Source organism: Suncus etruscus, chromosome 5 (genome assembly GCF_024139225.1).
Source record: "Suncus etruscus isolate mSunEtr1 chromosome 5, mSunEtr1.pri.cur, whole genome shotgun sequence".
Taxonomy (NCBI): domain Eukaryota; kingdom Metazoa; phylum Chordata; class Mammalia; order Eulipotyphla; family Soricidae; genus Suncus; species Suncus etruscus.
In genome coordinates this window covers 87,855,812-87,875,025 of record NC_064852.1, presented here as the reverse complement: position 1 = coordinate 87,875,025, position 19,214 = coordinate 87,855,812, and the positions used below count along the sequence as shown (strand labels likewise).

Genomic DNA, 19,214 nt, shown 5'->3' with positions numbered 1-19,214 from the left:
CCTTCTAGGCAAATTTGCCTTGAGATTAGTTGGCCCTGGGACACAGGCAGGGACCCCTTTCAAGAGCAGAGAATTCCGAAAGGTGTGAAGGGCTGGAGTGAAGGGAGTGTGTGTGTGTGTGTGTGTGTGTGTGTGTGTGTGTGTGTGTGTGTGTGTGTGTGTGTGTTGGGTCACACCCAGCGGTGCTCATTTCTCTGGGCTCTCTGCTTAAGGGTCACTCCTGGTAAGGCTCAGGGAATCCTATGGGGTGCCGGGAATCCAACCAGGGTGGGTTGCATGCAAGGCAAGTCCTTTAACATCTCTCCTTTCTGGCCCCTTGCAGTGAGGTTTATAATAAACACACGTCCTTTCACTGAAGCCACGGGTTTTCTAAGTTTTTGCTCCTTGGAGAAGCGGCACCCAGACACACGTAGACACAGACACACATGGCCACAAACAGGAGTTTGGGAGCGCCTCCGGGAAGACCTTCGCGCTGTCATGTCATCCTTCTTTGAACCTAATCCTAATTTCTGAGCACCAGAACTGGAACGAACACCGGAGGAGCTGGTGCGCTCCGGGCGAGCTCGGGCCGGCCCACCTCGGGGACACCCAGGGACACCGGGGTCAGAATCTGCACGGCGGTGAACTCGGGACCCCGGAGGAGGTGATGGGGGGGGTGTTCTAAACTAAGGGGACCCCCATCGGAGCACTTGAGGAGGAGCAGGCAGTAGGAGGTGGGGGCCGGGCAGGACCGGGAGCACCGCCCCGCCTGCGCGCCCCGCCTGCGGAGAGGTGGAGCTGCGGCGCGCCGGGCTTGAAGGGAGGCGCAGCGCGGCCACCGCGGTCGGGGCCGGACACCGTGGCAGCTCCGCCGCCAGCCCCGCGCTCCGCCCCGGCCGCCTCCCGCCTCCCGCCGCCGCAGCTGCAGCAGCACCCGCGTGCCCAGCCAGCCTCCGAGGTAGGTGTCCTCGCCGCAGAGGCGGCTCGGGGGTGCATTGTGTGGGTCCGGAGGGCCGAGGACCCCGAGGGACGTGCGGTGCGCGCAGGCTGGGCGGTGAGCCCCCCGGGGCTGGGGGACCCCGGGCCGGGAGGGTGCGGGCGGCGGGGGGCAGCGGGGACGGACCCCGCGGCCCAGGTGGGAAGGGGCTCCTGGGTGGCACCCGGCCGTCCTCTGGCCACCCCGCGACTGGGCTCGGGGAATCCCGGCGTTGGCACCGCGCGGCTGCCCCGCGCCCCCGGGCTGTGCGGCTGGCAGCGGGCGCAGGGAAAAGCACTGATGTAATTGTAGCGAAGCTGCGAGCCTGCGCCCGCGCCGCCTACGCCGCCCCTGCCAGGGAACCCGGGAGCCCGAGCGGGGCGCGCGGGGAGACTTGTGCCCGGGGGGCTGCTGTGCGCGTGCACTGCGGACTGCCCACCCGCCGTTGGCACCTTGCAGCTCCCGCTTTGCACATCCCGGGCCGGGCCCGCAGCTGCCGGTGCCCGGTTCAGGTCGGGACGAGGTTGGCATGGCATTGCAGTCAGGACGCGCTCCCCCCCCCCCCCTCCCGCAGCGAGCCCGAGCTACCCGCAAGACCCTGTCTCCCGGGAGGCTGCGCGGGAGGAGGGAGGGAGGGAGGGATGGACGACCTGGGAGCCAGCCGGGAAGAAGTCATGACACCAGCAGATTAAAAAAAAAATTTTTTTTTAAGCCTCTGCTGTGCCTAGGCACATCTACGTGACACCTTGGAAGCTGTTGTGGAAAAGTTATGGGCAAATGCTGATTTGATGACAATTTGGTGACCTAGCTGAATGGTCTCTTCAAACCCAGAGAATGAAAGCTGGAAGACAGCATTACATAATGGACAGGAGCAAATGACCGAAACTAAGTGAGCCCACGGGTTTGCTAGATTATTTCTGGCACATAAAGTCCTTGTAGGCTTTTTTCTCTCTAAAAATCCCCATTTTTTCCATCACTGGTCTAGTTTGAGGGGATAGTATGTTGTAATCAGTTGTGACCAACACTGCCAACCCCCCACACAACATTTTTTCTAATCTTATTTTTTAAATGAAAAAAATACATATTAATGAATAGCTATATATTACAGAGCTGAAAAATATCTTTTTCCAAAGGTAAGAATGTAAAATATCCCACCATTAATATGGTTAACTTTGTTTTACCTCTTGACTGTATCTTTTAATCCCCCCACTTTTATTTTTTAGTACTGTGAGAGAGAGAGAGAGAGAGAGAGAGACAGACAGACAGACAGACAGACAGACAGACAGACAGACAGACAGATGACAGACATACAGACCAGACCAGATCAGACCAGACAGAGACAGTTTCAGGTACTGCAAAGCTCACATTGTTGATATGCCAATCGAATGCTACAGCATTGCAGATACAAAGACTAATAATAAATGAAACACAAGACCTCAGAGTAAGAGGGAGTTGGAGTTCCCAAGGTCGAAGGGAAGCTGCAGTGTAACTCTGCTTTAATCACCTACAGGGACTCTCCTACAACCTCCGTGAGGAAGCGGAAGCCCAGATTGGTGCAGTATTATCCCACTTATTATCGCTGGATTTCATGGGTTTCACCTTAAAACATTTTTATCTCACCATGGGAACAGAATATGTTGAAATTAAAATATTAGGCTTTTAGGAAGCCCAAACATCCTGCTTTATTCCATGTGTTAGTTATTCTAAATTATATTATAATCATAATTCAGTGATGTATTTCTTTGGGATACTTCAGTTTCAGATGATGAGGGCTGGTAGGATGTCTCTTGATTATAGTATCCTAGTCTGTTGGATGCTTATAGGATCATATACTGTTGTTAGTCTTCTTGTTTCTAAATTGCATACCTGGTATATAAAGCAACATAATAAAGAGCAAATATTCAAAGGCAACAGAAATAGAGAAATGGTTTTTAGTAGAAGCATATCACTGCAGGGGAGTCAGGGAGGATAGGGTGGACACTATCATTCACTGGGATATGATGGATGAAAGCTCACACTTTGAAGGGTGTAGTGTTGGAATGGTTTTTCATGAAACCCTGCCAGTATCAGCATGACATATCTCTGCATAAAGTAAAATTTAAAACATAAAGTAAAATTGCTTTAACCTATGTTATCTTCAATCCAAGGAGAAAATTATAATCCTTCCAAAATGCTGTAGTTGTAGATGGAACTCTGTTGTCACTGCAGAAACTGAATTGAGGAAATCTATAAGTAGGTTCATGTTTTATAGGAGGTTATTCGTGAAACAGTTGGGCTGGGAAGAAAATTAAAATTTTATTAAAATATCATACTATTTAGCATTTAGCAGATATCTACTTATTTGAGACTCTGGTTTAAGCAGTATAAAAAATACATATAAAAATAAGAAAGATGTCCTATCCTTTAGAGCTGGCAGTCTAGTTTGGGAGGATGAGGCATAGACTTTTATTTTTTTTTTAATTGCTAAGATTAGATAAGAACACACATTTTTTTCTGATCTTGAGAAAAGTGTTTTATGCTATTTAGTTTTGATTCTCATCCTCTTCCCCCCACTCAGACATTATGCCTTTAAAATTGATCCATATTGTAGGTAATTAAACTTCAGTAATGTTTTTACTTATTTTATTTTATTTTATTTTTTTGGATTTTGGGTCACACCCGGCAGCGCTCAGGGCTTACTCCTGTTTCTATGCTCAGAAATCGCCCCTGACAGGCTCAAGGGACCATATGGGATGCCAGGATTTGAACCACCGACCTTCTACATGCAAGGCAAACGCCTTACCTCCATGCTATCTCTCTGGCCCCAATTTTCACCTGATGGTGCTCAGGGCTTACCTATGGCTCTGTGCTCATGGATCTTTCCTAGCAGGGTTTGAACAACTATATAGGGTGCCTGAAAGTGAACCCAGCTTGATGACACATAAAGCAAGTGTCTTATCCCCTGAACTATCACTCTAGCCAGATAGTTCATTATCTTTTACAGCTGTACAGTATTCTTCCCTACTCCCTTCTCCTTTGACTCTCATTCCTCTCCCTCTTTTTTTTCCTCTCTGTCTCTATTTTGTGCCATACACCTTTGGGCTAGGAAGTGTTGATTCCTAGTGGTAATTGGTAATCATGTTGCTTGGTGATAGAACCAAACCTTCTGCATGCAAAACATGTGGTCCTACCCTTTGAATTGTCTCTCTGGCCTGCATAACATTCTCTAATCATGTATCTATAACACAATCTGATCTCCCATTTTCCTCTGCTAGTGACCCTTTTTTATGTACAAAAATAATTACAGAGTGCTGCTCTGATCATTTTCTTCAGGGTGCATGTGTTAGTGTTTCACTTGAGAAAAATTTTAAGATATGGATTGTTGATTTATGAGGTATATAAAGTTAGCTTACAAGACACTGCTAAATTATTTTTTTCAGAATTGCAGCAATTTACACAAACTAGCAAGCATAATCAACTAATTGTAATTTTTATGTATACATGAATATATGTGTGTTGAGGTACATTTTTAAAAAGAAAATGTACAAAACTGTGTGTGTGTGTGTGTGTGTGTGTGTGTGTGTGTGAGATTGAATTTAGGGCCTCTACTACTGAGCTATATTCCCAACTCAATGGACATAGAACTTAAGATGGCAGTTGTGATTTTCTATTAAAAACAAACAGAAGGGAGTCATTCATAGATTTGTGATGATTTTTCAATTCTAAGAAAAGGGAAATTAAGGACAATGCAAGGTCCTTATTCTGTTCAAGGACCTTGTCCTTGTTCTGTCCAAGGCAGAACAAGAGACCCCAAGGTGCTAAGTGAAGAATGAGTAAGCAGTATTTGTGAACAGTCTTGTGTGGTCAAGAGTTCATGGTAAACATTTGCTGGGAAGGATGGGCGGGAAGAGGCCTTGCCATGAGAGGAGAAAGGACCATCATGGATAGTGGAGATCTTGGGACAAGTATGAAGTAAGAAAGCCAGGGCAGATTTTTTATTTGTTTTGTTTTTTTTGTTTGTTTGTTTTTGGGCCACACCCAGTGACACTCAGGAGTTACTCCTGGCTGTGGGCTCAGAAATCACTCCTGGCTTGGGGACCATATGGGACACCGGGGGATCGAACCTCAGTCCATCCTGGGCTAGTGTGTACTGCTTGTTCCACCTCATTGAACCTTTCCAAGGCTTCCTCAGATGTCAGTCCAGGTTGCTGAGAGTCACCTGGTGGTGAGGGCTTGAAAGCCAAGTATAGGTAGCTCACTGGATGGGAAGCTGCCGACTGAGGTGAACTTTCTGGTAGAAATCCAGAAGGGAAAGAAAGGAATTTTTTAATGTCACTGGGGGAAGAATCCACATTTTTGAATCCTTGAGAAGAGGAGGAAAAAGTGAAAAGATACTTGACTCGAACTCTAAAGAATGAGATACCTTGGGTGCTTTTAGTGGATTTAGATATGCTAAGGGGGTGGTAAATATTCAAGCTACTATATGAAGAATGTGAGCCCCTCAAGATATAGTCAGTTGAGAGGGGGGGTATCTGTGGAAGAATAGATGACACAAAATTTCTTTATCTTATATGTTCCTAACTTGAATGAGGGCAAGAATTTTCAGGGGAAAGGTGTGAAACTTTTTCAGCTTTTATCATGAGGTCTGGTTCAGGGCATGAAGAGTTGTCTAGGGCCACAGTGAAGAGGGTGGGACCCAACTAACTTGTCAGTTATTAGTTCTTTGTGATTTCAGAAAAAAGAATCACTTTTCAGTCTTTTCAGTTACTGTAATCTGAAAGGAAGGTACTAAGTGTCATTTCTTATGGGCATAGGAACAAGAAAGCATTGAGGGTTCAGCCATGTTTACTTTTCCTCTGCTGCCCAACTAATGTTACCAAGCAATGGCACAAGTTTGGTTTTTTTCTGACAAACCCCTTAAATAAGATAAAGGGTCAGACCCAGCAGTGTCAGAGATGGACCTGGGGCTTCCACATACAGAACATGCACCCCAACCCTTTTGAGATAATTCCTCCACTCCAAGTTGTGATCTTTATAATAGAGTTGTGACTATTGGGTACCATGATAAAGATTTGTTATTGTTGTTTTTGCTTTTACTTCTAAAAGTATTCTGGAATGATCATGTTGCTATTTCAGTTTAATATTATTTTAACTAGTAATTGTAGTTGTAGACATTGTGATAGGTTTTCAGCATTATCTCAAGTCTTAGAATTCCTTTACAGATTTTACATAATTTTAAATTTTATTTATTTATTGATTGATTGATTGGTTTTTGGGCTGCACCCAGGGGCGCTCAGGGATTACTCCTGGCTCTGCACTCAGAAATCATCCCTGGCAGGCTGGGGGACCATATGAGATGCTGGGAATCAAACTGGGTCCCTCCCAGGTCGGCTGCATGCAAAGCAAATGCCCTACTGCTGTGCTCTTTCTGGCCCCTTATATATATTTCTTAATAACTCTTCTTCAACTTTTTTTTTTTTTTTTTGGTCTTTCTGGGTTACACTCATAGTGCTCAGTGGATACTTCCTGGTTCTTTTCTCATGAATCACTGCTGGTGGGCTTGGGGGACCATATGGGATGCTGGGGATTGGATTCAGATCAGCCACATGCAAGTGCTCTACCTGCTGTACTATCACTCTGGCCTCTTAATGATTAAAAATTATTTACTGATTATTTGGCCATATCCAGCAGTGTTCAAAGCTTACTCCTATCTTGGCAATCACTCCTTGTGGTGCTCTGGGATCCACATACGGTGCTCAGGATTCAAAATGCTATTCAGCCAGGATTTTGCTGCATGCAAGACAAGTACCCTCACCCTCTACTATCTCACTGGCCCATTTATACTGATTTGTATCAGTTTATCTAATTGTTAATTGGTGGAAGCTAGGGAGAGTACAGTGATCAGGGTGTTTCTCTTGCACACGGCTAACCCAACTTTGATTCCTGGCATCCTATATGGTCCTCTGAGCTCACTAGGAGTAGTTTCTGAACACAGAGCCAAGAATAACTTCTGAGCATTGCTGGGTGTGGCCAGGAAAAAATTAATTGGTGGCTCTATACTTTTCTGCAAGAGATTCTAGTCCTCATGCCTTTTCCCTGGCAAAGTGATTTGGCAAACATCTTGGTTGTAGTTCCCAGCATAGCAATTCCAAATTAATATGGTAGCACTTTTTTTTTTTGGAGGGGGGCACACCCGTTTGATGCTCAGGGGTTACTCCTGGCTAAGTGCTCAGAAATTTCCCCTGGCTGAGCCCGGAGAGATAGCATAGCGGCCTTTGCCTTGCAAGCAGCCAATCCAGGACCAAAGGTGGTTGGTTCGAATCCCGGTGTCCCATATGGTCCCCCATGCCTGCCAGGAGCTATTTCTGAGCAGACAGCCAGGAGTGACCCCTGAGCACTGCCGGGAGTGGCCCCCCCCCAAAAAAAAACAAAAACAAAACAAAAAAAAAGAAAGAAATTGCCCCTGGCTTGGGGGGACCATATGGGACGCGGGATCGAACCGCAGTCATGATCTTTCCTTGGCTAGCGCTTACTAGGCAGACACCTTACCTCTAGCGCCACCTCGCCAGCCCCATGGCAGCACTTTTAATACAAAAAGAAAAAAGAAGAAGCAGAACTCCCAAGGACAAAACAAAACAAAACAAAACAAAACAACTTATTACTTTCCAATAAAGTTATCCAAAATTATCAAAAAAACTCATAAGAGAAAAATACTAGTATTCAAGGCTATTCATCTATATGTCATGTCAGTTGCCCGTTCCTTACATTCCCTGAATAGCTATGTATTTCATGATTTGAAATCCAGATGGGACTTAGAAGCTTTGCCTGCAGTGAGCCCAAATTGGTTTTTGGGATTATTGACATGATGTACATCATCTCTGTTACTGAAATCATTAGTCTGTCCTTAACCTGGTTCTGAGTTTTCATGCACTGAGAGGCAGTTCTGTATCTATCCATTCAGTAACAAAATCCTAGGGGATTGCTGCTCCAGAGAAGATGATCAGTAGTACATATGAGCCTCAGGTGACTTGGACACTCTCTTTTTCTTTGAGAAAGGGGGCTTAGGTGGTTTCTAGATCAGTGCTCTGAGGTTACTTCTGGCAGCACTCAGTGAATTATATGTTGCCAGGCATCAAACCTAGGCCTTCTGCATACAAAGCATGCACTCTAGTCTATTGAGCTAACTCTGGTTCTAGTGCTTTTCTTCATTCAGTGTTGATTGCATACCTAGTTAGTGCAGACTTCATCATAAGGTATGATCCATAAAATTGCTTGTCATTAAGGATCCATCCAAAACAGAACTTGCCAAACCACTATTGAATATGTGTGTTGAGTGGATCTGGATTTGATTTTAGATTCTGTATGAAGGATTTGTTGTTTTTTTTTTTTTTTTTTTTTTGTTCTTTTGTTCTCTAAAGTTTTCTTAGATTTACGTTTAGACCTTCTTGGGTTGAGAGTACTATGGGAAAAAACATTGCAGCTTTTGCAAAGAACAGTTATTTTAAATTTAGTTCTATTTTATTGATGTTCTAAAAGCAGGACACACTCTCCTAAATCCTTTTGTCATGAAAATGCTTTAATAGTAGCAAATAGGAGACAGATAGAGGTCAAAGAAGAGATAAATGGATGGGTTTGTTTATCTGATTAGGAATGGATTATGATTTGGTATTGACTTTTAAGGGGAAGAAGAGAAAATAGATGAAGATGAATGTTCATTAAAACATCACACTTGAGTATTACGTGGAATTGTGTGCTGAGTCATAGTCATAAAATGAGGTTTCTAGTGGATTATATGAATCCATTCTCTTGTGTGTCTGTGTGCAGTATATCTGTGTAGTGTTTTTTTTATTATTATTGTTGTTATTGTTGGGGTTTTTTAGGCCACATCTGTTGGCACTCAGGGGTTACTCCTAGCTCTGTTCTTAGAAATTGCTCCTGGGAGGCTCAGGGAACCATATGGGATGCTGGAGATTGAACCTGGGTTGGCTGCATGCAAGGCAAATGCCCTAACTGCTGACCCCATTATATATGTGTAGTTCTTAATATTAAAATAAATTAAAATAAATCATATTAAAATAAATCATAATGTAAATGTTAAATATCTGTAACTTACAAGAATTATGATAACAGAAAAGTTGAGTTAGTTTTACAGGATATGGCCCCAATGACCCCAGAGGGTAAGTGATTCTCAGTCCTGGGTCTGGAAAGCTGGACACCTGACCTTTAGCTCCAGGCTCCACTAGAAAAGGCCTCTACCAGAAAGTTGCCACATTCTCCAGTGAGGGTATTTGATTTGTTAGGGCCAGGCACACTGAACAAAAGGCAGAGCTAGAAAGGAGGACTGCCATTAGAGCTATCTCCCTAGACAGGACTTCCTTTCCTTGCCTTTCTTTCTCTCTCCATGTCTCTTTCTATCCTTCCTTCCTTCCTTCCTTCCTTCCTTCCTTCCTTCCTTCCTTCCTTCCTTCCTTCCTTCCTTCCTTCCTTCCTTCCTTCCTCCCTCCCTCCCTCCCTCCCTCCCTTCCTTCTCTCTTTCCTTTTCTTTCTTTCTCTCTCCATGTCTCTATCATTCCTTCCTTCCTTCCTTTCTTCCTTCCTCCCTCCCTCCCTTCCTTCTCTCTTTCCTTTTCTTTCTTTCTCTCTCCATGTCTCTATCCTTCCTTCCTTCCTTCCTTCCTTCCTTCCTTCCTTCCTTCCTTCCTTCCTTCCTTCCTTCCTTCCTTCCTTCCTTCCTTCTCTCTTTCCTTTTCTTTCTTTCTCTCTCCATGTCTCTATCCTTCCTTTCTTCCTCCCCTCCCTTCCTCCCTTCTTCCCTCCCTCCCTCCTTCCTCCCTCCCTCCCTTCTTCCCTCCCTCCCTCCTTCCTCCCTTCCTTCCCTCCCTCCCTCCCTCCTTCCTTCCTTCCTCCCTCCTTCCCTCCCTCCTTCCCTCCCTCCCTCCCTTCTTTCCTTCCTTCCTTCCTTCCTTCCTTCCTTCCTTCCTTCCTTCCTTCCTTCCTTCCTTCCTTCCTTCCTTCCTTCCTTCCTTCCTTCCTTCCTTCTCTCTTTCCATAATTAGGCATAGTACAGTAGATAGAACATTTATATTGCACGGGACCAACAGGGTTTGATTCCTGGCATCCTATATGGTTTTCCAAACACTGCCAGGAGTAGTTCCTGAGTTCAGAGCTTGGAGTATCCTGAGCACTGGCAGATGTGCCCCACCCAAAAAAAGAAATTTTTTAATTGATTAAACTTCTGTGATTTACTACATATGTATATATTTGTTTTGTTTTGTTTTATTTTGGAACATACCTGAGAGTGCTCAGGGGTTACTTCTGGATCTGCACTCAGAAATTGCTCCTGGCAGGCTCCAGGGACCACATGGGATGCAGGAGATTGAACTCGGGTCGTCTGCATGCTAAGCAAATGACCTACCACTGTGCTATCACTCCAGCCCCTTATGATATTGTTAATGATGATGATTTTACCTATACATAATTCCAGAATCCTGCCCATAACCATTGTACCTGCTTCCCACCACTAAATTCCTAGCACTTATCCCTTTCAAGCTTTCACCCTAAACTCAGTTATGTGGATCAGTTTTTCTCTTACGTTGCCTTTGGACTTCTGCTGCTACTTTTCTGTGTATCTAAGTCCCACATATGTGAGAGATAATTATGTATCTCTCTCATTCCTGCTGACATTATCAGCATACTGTCCTCCAATTTCATCCATGTTATAGCAAATTGCTGATTTTGTCCTTTCTTTGTGCTGTGTAGTATTCCATGATGTAAATATACAATTTCTTGATTTACTCATCCATAGTTGAGCATTTGGGCTGTTATTATATCTTTGCTCTCATAATGAGCACTGTGATGAAGATGGGTGTTTATGTATCCTTTGGGATTAATTTAATTTGAATTTTTTTTCTGGGATAAATGCCAAGAAGTGCTATCACTGAGTTATATGGGAATTCTGTACCTAGACAATATTCCCACCAATAGTGAACGAGGGTTCTTTCGCACCATAACTCCACCAACACATTTTTTCTAAAGGAAAAAATAATCCAGATTTTATGATACATGGCACTCAGTAGTGTAAGATTATATATTTTAAATTATATATATTGTTTTGTTTTGGGGCCACACCTAATGATGCTCAGGGGTTACTCCTGGCTATGTGCTCAGAAATTGCTCCTGGCTTGGGGGACCATATGGGACACCGGAGATGGAACTGTGGTCCCTTCTGTATCAGCCATGTGCAAGGCAAGTGTCCTACAACTGCACTATCACTCTATATGTTGTTTTTATTTGTATTTCCATGATATATATTTTCAAGTGTTCTTAGATCTTTTGTTTGTTTTGGAGCTACATCTGGCAATGCTCAGGGGTTACACTTGCTCTGCACTCAGGAGTTGCTCCTGGTGGTGCTCAGGGAATCATATGGAATTGAACTCGACTTTGGCTACATGCAAGGTAAATACCCTACCTGCTGTACTATTGTTCCAGCCCATCATTCATTTTTATTTTAGGGTAAAGAGGTGTGTTTTCAAGGGGTTAAGGCAAGAGATATTATTATAAATATTACTACTTAAAATGTTTGGGGTTTTTGCTATTTTCTTACCAATAGTATATCTTTTAACTCAAATGAGCATGAAAAGATATGGGGAAATGATCAAAAGAGAAATTGAAATGATCAATCCCCTTTTCCTCCTTCATTCTCTTTCTATATAATCCAAGAATACATTGAAGTGTGAATGGAACCAAATATGAATGGTATAGACATGAACTTAAAAAAAATTTAGGCATTGTGGTTAATAATACTGCTAATGATAGGGTCACATGCAAAACATAATTTAGCACCCTTTCCTCTCTCAGAATGTCCACTTTTCTCCACCATTGTCCCCGTGGTTGCGCATCCTGAACCTGAATGCTCAGGGGACTGTGCTGTAGAGGCTCAAAGCCAGGGCACCACAAGTGAAGCATCAATGCAGCTTTTTGAGCATCTCCTGATGCTTGTTGTAGCTTTTAAGACAGACCTGCCCTATCAAAAGGAGAGTGAAGTAGAAGGAAGAGCAAATGCAGTGTATTTTTAGATTTTTTTTCAAAAGTCAAATCTAAAATAAACCTGGCCTCAATTTTCAGCAGTAGCTTTATCATGTGTTTCCTAAACTAACACCTAATTTTTTTTCATAAATGTAAAAATGTCCCCTTGATAATTTTAATATATCACACAAGTGTTGGCTGAGGAAGAAAACTGTTAACCAAGGTCTAAATATTGAAGAATACAGTACCTAAAAGAGCAATAAAATTTGAAAGTTTCTGTTGCACATAATTTCATAAGATAAAGTCAGAAATCTGATTTTATTGTAAATTGTGATAACTTTTGCATTGTTTATTTGTCATAGCTAGACAATCTTTCTGCATTTTCTCACCCCAGCAGGCAACAATCTGAACAGTTTTTGTTGTATAATTTTCTTAAAATAGAAAAATTATCACAATTTGAATGGCATATTTATTTTGAAAAGACATTAATGAAATTCCTTTTGATTTCAATAAACTTAAAATTGAAGCCAGAATTAGAGCATGTACTCTCTGAGGTCGGCCACACAAATGTAGGGTCATGTGAGACTCCTTGAACAAAAGAGAAGAGAAAAAAAAATCTACAAAGATCCAGGCTAAAGGGATAGGAAGGTCAGGGAAGGATGGGAATGGTTGTTCTGTGTGTGTGTGTGGGGTGGTGGGACGTTTGAGGGAGAGGGGGGGGGGAAGAAGAGAGAGAGAGAGAGAGAGAGAGAGAGAGAGAGAGAGAGAGAGAGAGAGAGAGAGAGAGAGAGAGAGAGAGAGAGAGGAGAGAGAGAAAGCAAGCGAGAGAGAGAATCCACAGGGCCTTATGTATGAAAAAGCTTATGATCTATGACATTCTACCACTTTATTTTTGGGTGAGGGGCTTGGTGGAACACAATTGCTATATTCAGGGATCACTCATTGTGGGTGCCAGGGATAAAACTTGGGTGAGCCATGGGCAAGGCAAACTTTCCTACCCTCTGTGCTATCTCTCCCCACCTCCTCCTGCTTGTCTTTATTCCCAAGTCTCATTTCAAAAAGTGCCAAAACAGAGGAAATGAAAGTATGAATCTGAATACTCACGAAGATCACTTATTATGGGAGATATCTATCTCTGCTCTTGAAGAATACAGAAAGTATAAGGTAAAAGACAGATAAATTAAGCTCCATTTAAGAAAAGATCATCAGTGGGACAGGTTGGAGATGAACATCAGCACATTAGTAACCAACTATTTGTGACATATAAACAGGAGGAAGTACTTAATATTCAAAGTACTAATGTGTATTAATAAAAATTTGTTAACCTAATAAAAAAAGGCAAAGGGGATGGGTAGATAGTTCACAGAAATGGAGTTAGAATTAGTACTTATAAATATCAAATAATAGTCAACTCATGGTAAGAGAAATGTACTTTTAAACTATTACCAAAAACCTTAGTGCATGTTATTTACTTACAGTAAAGCTTTGGGGAAACTGAGACTCATTGTATTTCAGCATATAATTGCTACATTCTGTTTTCCATTAACACTGACACTTTAAAAAAAAGTCATATAATGGTTATACTCCATTTGTTTGTTTTTTGGTGGGGGGACAACCCAGCAATGCTCAGGGGTTACTCCCAGCTCTGTAGTCAGGAATCACTCCTGGACCATATAGGATACTAGGGATCAAACTCAGGTTGACCACATGAAAAGCAAGTGTTATATTTGCTGTGTTATCTTTCTGTCCCCTACACTCCATCTTTTAGCAAAAAAAGAAAAAAGAAAAAATTGGGCATAAAGTCTGATGATTATGCAGTGAAATATGGTACATTGTGGTTAAAGGAATTATATTTTAATTTAAAAGTTATTATAATTGTGGTTAAAGGCAATATAATGTAGATAACACTTTGACAACATTGCCCAAATTAAAAATTCGCCTTCTGATAATACAGCAGGTAGGGTGCTTAACTTGTACATAGCTGACCCAGGTTCTATCTCTGGCATCTCAGATGGTCCAAGCCCATTAGGAGTGATTTCTGAGTGCAGTGTCAAGAGTAAGCCCTTAGCAGTACTGGATGTGGCCCCCAAACAAAAACCCCTAAAACTTGACCATCCTAATTTCTTAGATATCCCTAATTTATTTAGATATCCTGAGATACCCCCTGGCAATTTATTTTTGCAGATATTCTCATTGCAAATTGATTTTTCACAAAGATATTGTGGCAACTTTGTAGTGCAAAAGATTTAGAAAGTTAAATGTCTAACAAAATGGGATTAGGTATATAATTTAGGAACGGAAACAAAATGAATAGGATCATTCTGTATTTGCTAACATGGATGGTCTTTATGATGCTAAGAATCAAACCAAGGTGCTGAGTAGTAGTAGTAGTATAGGGCCATTGGTGCTATATTTGAGTTAGAGTATATGTGTTTATACTTCTACTGTAAAGACTTTCTGGAAAATAACACAAGACATTGGTAATCAGAAAATTGTCTTTGGTAGTTTGGTAGTTATTTTTCAAATTGTTGGGTTATTTTTTGGGAAGAAGCACACCAGCAGTGCTTGGAGGTTACTCCTGACTCTGCACTCAGGAATTAATTCTGGTGGTGCTCAGGGACTTCATGGGATGCCAGGGATCAAACCTGGAAAATCAAATGTCTAACCCACTGTGCTATTGCTTCAGCCCTCAACTAAGCTTGTCTTTAAAACAGAAAGCTGTATGATTGTGGTGGAAATGAAAAGGCTATCTCTTTAGCTTTTTTTTTTTCTTTCTTTAGTTCTTTTAAACTTTATTTTTGCGGGGGTGGGGTGGGGTGGGGATACCCAGTGGCACTCGGGTTACTCCTATTCTGCTCTCAAAAATTACATCTGACATTATTTGCTTGGGGGACCATATGGAATCAGGGATCAAACCCTGGTCTGCTGCGTGCAAGGCAAAAATGTCTTACTCATTTTACTATCACTGTGGCCCCAATTCTTTTGAATTTTTGATCATGAATAGATTGAAACTAGAATAATTTTTCCATGTCTTGAGGACCACTGTACTGATCAAGAATATAAAGTAGTCATAACAGTAATATTTTTTTTTTTACAACTTGGGGTCCATTATGTATGGTTTTGTTTTAAAGCTATCCTCTTTTAAAAACAAGTTTATTTGGAATCTGTTAGCAGGATTAGGTGGCAGTCTTTTAGCAATGCATCATGAGAAGCGTAGATGTCAGAACTAGGTGGTTTGAAGAGCAAAGGGAGATCAGGATGGAAAGGTCAGAGAACATGGGTAAAAGGTCAGAGAAGATGGGGAAAGGTCAAAGAAGATCAGGGGAAAGGTCAAAGATCAGGGGGAAAGGTCAGAGAAGCTTGATGTTACAGGAGAGGAGACACTGGGATGATCTCTGGGGTATTGGTTTTGTGGAACTTTAGAAATACTTGGAAAAGTTTTTTCTAGAGCTTTACAAGGCTGTTGGAAGTTCAGAGTGCATGTGATCCTTAACTGACAAATCCTTTGTTACCCAAATCTTAATAGAATCTGAGTAGCATGTCTAATCTAATATTAACCTTCGAAAATTCCATTTCTTTAAGAGAGTAAGCAGCCATACATATGACTACATTATTTGCTAAACAGCTTCTTGCTACACTTTCAAGTATTTTTTCCCAGTAAAGCCTTAGTGAAAACAGTTTGCACTTTTGTGCCACTTTTGATCATATTATACTTCTTTTTGGGGAAGTATGTAATACTATATAATGTATTTAGTATTTAGTATTCATTGTATTTGACAGGAAGAGTGCTATAATAGGTATTCTAGATACGCATGCTATATTCTCAGCATCTCTCTGCGTTCAGCAGCAGACTGGTTATTTGGCCTTTGAATCTCATCTGAAAGTTGATGACAGAGTGGTGGTCATTAGAATCATTTTACTTCACATTGGTATGTGAAAAAGAGATTAAGTCTATCATAGAAAGAAAATATAATTATTATCACATTAAATTCCCACTTATCCAGAATCCCAGCAGCCAGAAGCCCAAAACAACTGCATTTTGGCAGACTTGCTGGTAGGTAGCTAGTGAATGTTAATGCCTCCTGTGGCACTGTACAATTCAGAAGTGACTTGAAAATCAGAAACCCGTTGCACTTTGTAATGCAGTAGTTTTTCCTTTACCTAATGGCCAGCAGTATGGCTCTTAGTTTATATGTAAAAAGGACAAATAAAAATTCCAGTGTCTGAACAGTTTGGGGTGAAGACAGCAGTAGTCTCCAAGACCAGTAAAATTCTGAGGCCAGAGTTGTAAAATCAATCCCCATGCTATATTTCCACCCCAGAAGAATGGGTCTGAAAAAGGGTAGCAGCAAAGAATTAATAAACCAATAAACAGTCATGAAAATCATGGAGTCAGTGGCTTCTTGCCTCATGGTCTCTCTGCACACTGAACCAAACTGACTTTTCTATTAAACCAGTACCAGTTCACTTGGGTGTGGGAGGGTGTGGCTCAAAAACCAACCAACCAAACAAACAAAAACAAACAAGGCCAGCCAAATTCTGGCTGTTGTTTTTTACTTTTTAAATGCTTATTTATTTAGTTTTGGGGCCACACTTGGCAATGACTCTTGGCTACACTCACAAATTACTCGGGGACCAAATGGGATGCTGAAGATCAAACTTGGGTCAGTCACATGCAAGGCAAGCACTCTACCCACTATACTTTCACTCCAGCCTCAAATTCTGGCTGTACTAAGGGTGCCACCATTTATTTTCCCCACCCTTGCCTCCTCAACCTCTCCCACAACCAGTCTCATTCTATCCCTTTCCCTGATCCCTCATCCTATCACTCATGAAGGCAGCCCAGAAATTCCACCTCTGTAGCTGTTTTTGTCCTCTGTGCTTCTAAGGCTCTCCTAGGGCTGCCTTTCATCTCTTTTGTCTTTCCAAGAAGAGGTTCTGCCCCCTGGTTTTGGCCAGTTTCTTCCTTATTCATTTACATCCTCAAAACTTCATTGGTTTCCACTCTGTAGAAAACGGTGGCTTCTAATAAAAATGAACCCCATACTACACTATAATATATCCTAATGATAAGCCTTTCAAAAACTTAGCAGGCTGTTTTATATGCTTCATTTTATTATTATTGTTATTATTGTTGTTGTTGTTGTTATTGTTAGGAAGTGAACTAGGTCTCATGCTTGCAGGGCATGTGCTTTATGCTGACCCACCAACCTGATCCCATGTATTTCACTTAAAAATAATGCATGGGTTAAATTAGAACAGAGCGTCTTGATGCTCTATTGCATGGTCCCTTGAGCATTACTAGGCGATCTCTTGCTTGTCCCCAGCCCCCAGTATAACTGAGTTGTGGCCCTATTGATCCCAAGCAGCAAGTGGTCCCTGATGCGGTGGCCCTGGGAGTCATTGGCACAGCAGGATCTGAATAGGTCAATTCTTGGGCCTTGTTTGAATCCCCAAGTGCTGCTTGGGTTTCCACCTTCAAAAGCAGGGAATTTTCTGGAGAGATCTGGGAAGATAAGTCAAGTTTAGAGCACCCAGGACTGGAACTCACCTTCCCAGAAGACCAGGGCAGACAGCTGAGCATTGATTTAAAAAAATAAAAATCAAAGGGCTTTTAGAAGTTGAATAAAGTAACTTCAAATATTGTAATATTCAATACAGAATTGACATGAAATATGCATTAGTACATTGTGTATATGCACTTTAGCCAGAACTTTGATATAATTAGTACATATACTATGGTTTAAGTTACAGAAAAAAAAAGTATTACGTATTAAAACTCTGGTAAGAGCTCATGTGAGTTATGAAATGCTTATAGAAAGTTTGATTTCTGTAGTGAATAGCCATTCACTAGGTAAGACATGGGGTGAGAAAAGCAGACTGGGTCCAAGGTCACCTGAGTTTGAACCCTGGCTTTGCAGTATCTACCTGTAACCTTGAAGAAGTCATTTAACCTTTGCCTTAGCTTATTTATTTATAAAATGGGAAATATGAAAACAGTAACTATCACGTAGGGTTATTGAGAAAATGGAGTGATTTAATGCATATGTATTTCTTAGAATGGGTGGATAGTAAGTGCTATGTAAGTGATAACTTATTTTTAGCATTTTAATTGAAGAGTAGATATATTAATATGTATTAACTGATAGACTTATTACATAAAATTAAATAGTTATAATGTCTCTTTGTCTCATTACACATCAAAAGCTAATTTGAGAGAAGAAAATTGCCAACAATATTTATAAGGCTATTTTGATATTAATAATCTGATAGAAGTATTTTTCAAACTTTCTCACTTGGTACTTTGAGCCATGAGTGTGTTTAAGTGATTTGGGTGGCCTTTAAGAAAGAAAGAAAGATGATTAAGCTGTGATTCTCCTCTTATGTGTGTGCCCAATCATTGGGGAGATAAGACATCGTTTAGTCAAATAAATGTAGATTGGTAAGTGCCCTACCAACAATGTGATTCTGGGCTGGGAGCACCTCTGTAGACTGGGAAGGAAGCACCAAGGAGGGCTACGGTATTTGTGTTGGGTACAGCAACTGTAGCCAACAGTACAGTTGCCATACATGACTCAGAGCCACATTTGTCTCTGTGCTTAGGGACCATTCCCAGCTATGTTTGGGGAACCATTTGCAGTACTACAGCTGAACTAAGGCCAGTGTTGTGCAAGGCACATTTAATCCTTACACTATCTCAATTCTAGAAATAATGGCACTTTTAGGGCATGGGAATAGGCACAATCTAAGGTCAAGAAGGCAAAGTAGTAGCTGAAAACTGAGATGCATGTCCCTAAGACAAGGAAGGAAAGAATTTCTAGAAAGAAAAAAAGGACTATTACAGTACGACAGAAAGTGAAGGAGGATAAGATCTGGAAAAATACTGTGCTGACTTTCCACTTCGTTGTCCTAGGACCAACTGGTTGGGAATATATTAGCCTCGAAAGCTTCACCTCATAATGCTGGGGGGACCATGTAGTGCTGGAATTTAAGTAGTTAGTTACACATGAGGCATGAGCCTGTACTGTCTCTGAGTTCCTGAGATCTAATTTTATTTTCACTCATTAAATCCCACATTTCTCCTGTTAAAGGTCCTTTCTTAGAAAGAGAGAGCTCTACCTATTCTTCCTTTAAACTCCCACATCACATAACCTTGTACAGAGAGGGCATTCAGTAACTGTTGACTATATAATTTTTTGTTCATTTATTCATATAAAATTATACTGTACATTGTTTGCTATAAGAGATGATAATT

General features: G+C 41.7%; 1 protein-coding gene across 3 annotated transcripts in view; it reads left to right on the top strand.

Moving 5' to 3' along the window:
- Positions 1-830: 830 nt before the first annotated feature.
- OSBPL6 (oxysterol binding protein like 6) overlaps positions 831-19,214 on the top strand; it is a 239,591-nt gene continuing 221,207 nt past the window's right edge. For all 3 annotated transcript variants that reach the window (XM_049773389.1, XM_049773388.1, XM_049773386.1), the window contains exon 1: positions 831-937. The gene's annotated coding sequence lies outside the window, so the exon portion shown is untranslated. The remainder of the gene's footprint in view (positions 938-19,214) is intronic.